The following is a 7,159-nucleotide window of genomic DNA, read 5'->3' on the forward strand; positions in this document are numbered from 1 at the left end:
CTGCATACAAGGCACGTCATAGCTCCTGGGTAAGAGAGCATGACTCACTAAGTTTTTATTCTCTGAACTCCACAGAGAGTGTAACCTGCACAAAGTGAAAGATGCACAAAATGGTGCAAGTGTTTTCTCAATGCTGAAGGGTCATTATGTTCTGAAAGATAATGTTTCCCTTTTAAATAACAAATAAGTGTTTTACAGGAAGAGGAATATGTAGAGCTTCACACTGTGTGCTTTAGCTTGTGGCTTGAATCAAGGTATAATGAAAGCATTGTCTAGGTAGCCATCAACACTTCAGTGATGTAAACAGCTAGCATGTACCAGCCAGTGACAGTCCTGTCAGCGCATTCTTTACACCTGTGGACCACATACGCTATAAAGTGTGTGAGCTGGTCGCAAAAAGATATTCAGTTGCCTGCCTTCCACTCTCTCATAATCAGCCTTCAAATCATGGAGGAGGAACGTAATGTGTACATAATTTGTGTCTCCAGCATGTAATCTGCATTTGAAAGTTTGTGATCATTTCACAGAATTTTACGGGACTGCACAGTGTGACCCCCGAGCTCTGGAAAAAGATCAGTTGGGAGTATGCGAGACAGAGGGAGAGAGTGTCTCCTGTGGTGCCATGCAGTAATGTGTGTGAAAATACCAAAGACGGGGAGATGAAATTCAACTCCCGTGTCGGTGCACTTTCAGGTGAAACCGAGGAGACGGAACCAAAGAGAAGAATGAAAATGATATGTAATAATCATAATATCACAGTCTTGCAGCTTGAAATAACGCAGCTATTGGAGTCGATGGCGCATAGGCAGGACAGATGTCGAGATATTGAATCCATTCCTGGCTAGACAGTAAGGTAAAAACGTATCTTGATAGAAGGGGAATGTGTAGGTTGAGTGGACATGGATGAAAGAGACTCCAACTCTTTCATCTTTGTTTCTAGTTTTAAAAAAGAGAGAGACGAAAAAAGAAATCAATCAGTGTACAAATACCGTAAATTATTGAGTTGGGGAGCAGGCCAAAGGTGAAAGGATCTGCTCTCCAAAAAGCATTGACTCCCCTCAATATATCTGGCCTTCTATTTTGAACCTTTTTCTAACAACAATGCCAACAAAGGATATACAACTGTTGAATAATTGATGCTAGGCTAAACAGACTGGATAATATTTGTTTGTAGTTTAGCCTTGCCATAAATCAGTGACTACTACTCTCTAAATTTGGAGCCATTGTTTCTCCTAAGAATTCTGCTCAAATGTGACTGATTTGCGTGAGCTCAATACCTTATGTTTGGGGAGTGGGAACATAAAACTGCCAAGATCAGCAATATGGTCTTATTAAACATATCTGAAAATGGTATGTTTATGTAGGTTTTCCATTGAATGAATCTGCAAAATGTTCACTTTTATTCAAAAAGTTCATTTTTTCTCAGTATCCAGCCCACTAATTTTGAACTTTTTTTCCCTACACCTCAAGATGTGCCTCCATCTTCACCTAATCATAACCATCACCTTTGGTGCCTAGTCCTAACCATCTGTGCCAGTATGTGCATTTGTTGTTGTCCCAGCATTGGTTTCTATGTGCTGTTGTTGTTGCCCAAACATAACCATGTGCAGTGTAATCCCACCATGTGCTTAAGTTGACACCACTGCAGCAGCATCCCGTAATGTAAAGAGCAGACACAGAGGGATACATGAGACTTATATATGTAGATGCAGAAGGTGACTGCAAAGCAATGTCTGCAAACCCATGTATTTTTAGGTCATTCTCACTCCGAACTCGTCAAATAGCACTGCTCTATTAGTGCTTTCGGCCTATAAGCATGACGCCAAAAGCTGCCTTCAGCATCCAACCAGAATGCGGCAAGACGGTGTCAGATGAGAACACACTTGGACAGAACTGGGGGCATTTCTGTCATACGCTGACAGACGACTGGATGGCACCAGGCGTGTCCATATGCAACATGCACATTAGAACGCGGGCGCATGCGTAGGAAACGCTGAAGGACATTGCAGGTAATAACGCTTCCAGTAACATCGCAATATAAAGAGCACAAGTGCTCTTATCAGACAGATGGGTGGTGGATGGGTCCCACAAACAAACGACTTTCGTGCAGGAGTCTGGAATTCACTTCCTGTGTGCTTCCATGTGCCTCTCTTGCGTCAACCTAACTATCTGTGATTTTGTTGCCTGATCACAACCATTGTGACAGTCTTCACAGTTGTGTAAACATAAGAACCATGCTGAACATCACAGTAACGGCATCCCGGAGGGTAGGTCCCACCATGGGACAAGTTGGGGGGAGAACGTGTTGGTATTTTGGAAGGCTGCGTACATGTGACCAATGTTAGACAGCAGTAAAGAAGGAAGTGATTCAGAATGGTCTAGTTACAAGAAAGGCTGGGGCAGTGGATAGGTCACAAAACACAGGACTTTCCCCAGGAGGCCAGTGTTCAGAACTGTGTGAACTTTGAATAAACTTTAAGATATTTCATTTTAAGATACGTCATCATAATAATTCCTTTACTAAACATAACCACAGTAACTTAACTTGTTCAAACCTAAAGACACCCAACCATGTTTCTTCCCGAAGCCTAACCACAGTAACTTTAATTGCCTAAACACAACCCTAAACTTTACGTTAATTTTGTAACTTTATGTTAAAGACGTGACATCATTTTTGGGGTGCTAATTTGTATGATATACAAACCATTGTATAAGGATAAAGTGAAGTAAAATAAACGTAATGATGGTCATATTTATGGAACTAAAGCACATGGTTAGGACAAACATCATGAAGAAATAAGGAGATGCAATACTTGTAAGCATATATAGAAAAATATAGCTCTATTCATTTATTAAACATGACGTTTCAGCCAAGGGCCTTCGTAATTCATATAGTCGTACCAAAAAAACATTAAGTACTATTGTAACAGCTAAAAATGTATTCTGTTTGATTGAAAAGGACTTCCTGATTGCAAATGCATTAGGATGAAGGAATTTTCATAATTTAAGAAGGGGCATAAGGTAGTAACAGGTAGAGTCTACAATAACCATCCAAGGCTTCGGCCTATTCAAGAAAGAAAGGATTGATATAAACCAGGATCAACAAAAGGGCATCACTGCAAGAAATGTAACATTAACAGCCCATGATTAGGGCTCTGGAAATAAAATAGGTCAGTGGTCCTGTAGCTATGAATAAGTATATCTATCTGAATGTGTGAAAACATTTTGTACATTCGAATGTGTGAATGTGTTCAAAAAATTTTAATTAAATTAATTTAAATGTCTGAATGTGTAAAAAATTATCTGAACAAAAGAAGTAATATTTGAGGAGATCTACAGCTGTGTATTGTGCACAAATGAATGAAATGTTGAACGCATTCACACGTTCAGATAAGGTGATATACAGCTAAATACTTTTGACGCTTTGTTTCCATAAAACTAGCTATAGGCTATTATCAAAACATTTAATCTATCACTATGCGTACTAAATGACTTTATAATGCCAATGTTTTGACCACATTTGGTCCTTCTCACAATCATGCACAATAGCAGGGCTGACACATAGTTTAGAATTGTGAAAAGTTGAAGTTATATGTTTAAAAACAAAAAAAAAGTCACAACAAAAGCTGTGTCAAAAACAAAAGATTTCAATTAGGCTTATCTATTGGCAACAAAAAAAAAAGAAAGTTTCCTCACATCCAATTTTGACTCCTTAGGAATCAATGTGCAAAGGCACAATAAAGATACAGGAATGCAACACTGGCTATGAGCCAGCTCTTGGCAGTCATCCAATTAACGCCTTAGTCTGGGTTAATTTATTGTCATGCCCCTTTGACAACCTGCAATTGAGGATTGTTGTTGCAGTGACTAAACCAATAAACACAACGCTCCTTTGTACAAAATAAAAAGAACACCCCTCTTCCTGAAGCTGATATCATGTTATGTTCTTAGGATGTAATGATGTTCATTTAGTGCACCTATTTTAAATGACATTCTTTTACACTTCATCATGCTTTGAAGTGTAAACACACGCCATTATTAGGAAGACAGAGCTGAATAGTGGGGATGAATTGCTTTTCCAAACTGACATCATGCCCATTACCTCCTGCTGGACTACACCACTGGCCCTTGGGTGTTTTTTAAAAGTAATTTAAAAAAGTAAAAAATAGAAATGCATAAATGAATTACAGTGGAATTTCTGCAATTATTGGATTTGCTTGCTGGGTTGAATAAATCTGTGCATATTTTTCATGTCAAGTTTGGTGACCTGTGAATTTGCATGATTGATTTGCATGATTGACAAATTGACAAAATATGTTTGTTTGAATGCTCAAAAAAGAACTGAGCCAAATTTAATTTAAGATACTGTAAACAAAATGAGGTAATATCGACTTAAGGATTCATACTGTCTATGAAGCCAGAAAGGACAAGGGACAAGCGTTGTTCCTTGTCACCGATTCTGTTAATGATATTCATGGACATGATCTCAAGGTGCAGCCATGGGGCAGAAGGGGTCCAATTTGAGGACCTCAGAATTGCATCTCTGCTATTTGCAGATGATGTGGTTCTGTTGGCTTGTGACCTCCAGCATGCACTGAGGCGGTTTGCAGCCGAGAGTGAAGCAGTCAGGATGAGAGTCAGCACATCCGAGTCTGAGGCCATGGCTCTCTGCTGGAAAATGGTGGATTGCTCTCCGGATTGAGAGAGAGTTACTGCCCCAAGTGAAAAAGTATCTCGGGCGATTGTTCATGACTGAGGGTAGAATGGAGCCTGAGATGGACAGGCGATTTGATGTGGCGTCAGCAGTAATGCGGGAGTTGAAAGGGACCATAGTGGTTAAGAGGGAGCTGAGTCAGAAGGCAGACCCCCAACCCTCAGAGAGATTGCATATACAAATGGCCAAAATTAGTTACCTCCGTAGGGTAACTGGGCTCAATCATAGAGATAGGGTGAGGAGCTCAGACATCCAGAGGTAGCTTGGAGTAGAGCTGCTGCTCCTTTGCATCTAGAGTTGAGTTACTCTGGGCATCTGATCAGGATGCCTTCTGGTCACCTCCCATAAAAGGTTTTCCATGCATGTCCAACTGGTAGAAGGGCCTGGGGTAGTACCAGAACACATTATAGGGATTATATATCTTATCTGGCCTGGGAACACACAGGGGCCCTCCAGGAGGAGCTGGAAAGTGTTTCTGGGGAGAGGGATATCCGGAGTGCCTTGCTAAGCCTGCTGGCCTCGTGACCAGACACTCGATAAGCAGATGAAATGGATGAATGGATGAATGGATAAATGTATGGTGCCAGAACATATGGTGCACTGCTTCATCCTGGATTAGCAAATCAGTCTTCAAATTGGGTTGCTTTTAATTAGCTGAATGAGAATAAATTGGATTATTTGCTCATAGTTCTTCCAGCATCTATCCAAAGTCTACAATCCTTTGTCTTTTTCACAATGACCTGAGTATGGTTCACAACACATCGCTCAACCAAGCTGTCCACCAGGTCCCTGTATGCAGACTCCTGCTCAGCTCTGACACAACTGCAGAGTCATCTGAGGCTTTCTGACAAAGACATGATGACTCCAGGTTGTATTTGAAGTCTGCAGTGTACAGTGCGAACATGAAAGGAGACAGCACTGTTCCCTGTGGGGCTGCAGAACTACATACCAGCTGTTCGGGTGCACAGTGCCACAGCTGCAGAAACCAGGATCTGCCAGTTAGTTAGGTATTATTATTGTGTTACTGGACCTATGGGGATAAAATTATTTTAATCTAAACTGAATATGTGCAATAAACCTGTGGAGGAAGTGAGAAATATTTTCCATGATACAATGTGTCTTAATAATAAGAGTTGTCAGTCAATGCAGGTGAAAATATACCTGTGTATAGTCCCTGAGCTGAAGTGTTTGACAGGATTTAAATAAAATGACCACAGTATGGGTGTGATTACTGTCAATGAAATTACAGCAACTGCACGTACCGGAGGCTACATTAATTAATTTATTATACTCAGTTTTATATATTTATTCAAGTTCTTTAATGTGTCTTGAGTGAAAATATGCAGTCATCTGATTAAACAAAGTGGTGATGGAAAATTGAAAATGAATTACAGGAGACTGTGCAAAAGAAGAAAAAAAAAAATCTAAAAATAGTGGTGATTATGATGCTTGGGGAGGATAAAAGATCCATTTCAACTGTTAAGAGCAGATTTGGGAGGGGGGGCTTTCATAAACTGTCATTTGCCAGAGCTCATTTTATCACAGGTAAAGTTACAAACAGCTCTGTCCTCTTGTTAAATGCTTTTTCAGAAGGACAGAATGAGCACACGCTGTCTTGTATCATCTGTATTTTGCTTTCTTACTTCTTTTTTTTTCTCGTGAGAGCAAATGAAAGCAAAATGGTCTCTCTCCAGTCACGGACATAAGCCCGAGAAGACCGGATGACAGATGAAAACCACAATATCCACTGCAATTGTTTTTGCTTGATCAGTCAGCCCTCCTTAATGTGTGCCAGAGCCGTACTTTGCTGGCTGGAAAGATGTCTGATATGTGTAAGACAGCAGCCAGTAACTAAGATGATGGTTTTTTTTCCCAGCAATCTCGACATCCATCATGACAACATGATTTAAATAAGTATGAGCTACAGGGGTGTAATATGTGTGCACTCCATATAAAGAGAGTTTAATTGTGTAGTCAAAGTAGCTTATTTTTCCAGTACAGTTTTACTTAGATTTTAAGTAAACTACCTTACTACCTTACTTTGTAAGCCTTATGTTGTAATTTGTAGGGGCATCATATTTTTGAGCCTAAATCGAGACTTGATTGAAATTACATGAACATTTCCATCAGCAAAATCAAGACATGGAAAGTCGTACACATGAACTCATGAACTCGGAGGGCTCAAAAAATTTAGACTTACAATGTCATGAATACCTCACTAGGGGGGGCCAGACTGTAAACATGTTTATTTCTGCTGTAGAGTTGGGCATTCTAACATGTTGGATCCATGGCAATTGACTCTGTTCTGTAGTCAGCCTCAAGTGGCTATCAGAGGAACTGTAGTTTTTAGCACTTCTGGATTGGCTTAGTTTTTTAGTCTTGGAGGTGCTGCCTGGTTAGGAAAAATTTGCATGTATCAAACATATTTGATTGGAAAAAGAACAC

Source organism: Plectropomus leopardus, chromosome 20 (genome assembly GCF_008729295.1).
Source record: "Plectropomus leopardus isolate mb chromosome 20, YSFRI_Pleo_2.0, whole genome shotgun sequence".
Classification (NCBI taxonomy): Eukaryota; Metazoa; Chordata; class Actinopteri; order Perciformes; family Serranidae; genus Plectropomus; species Plectropomus leopardus.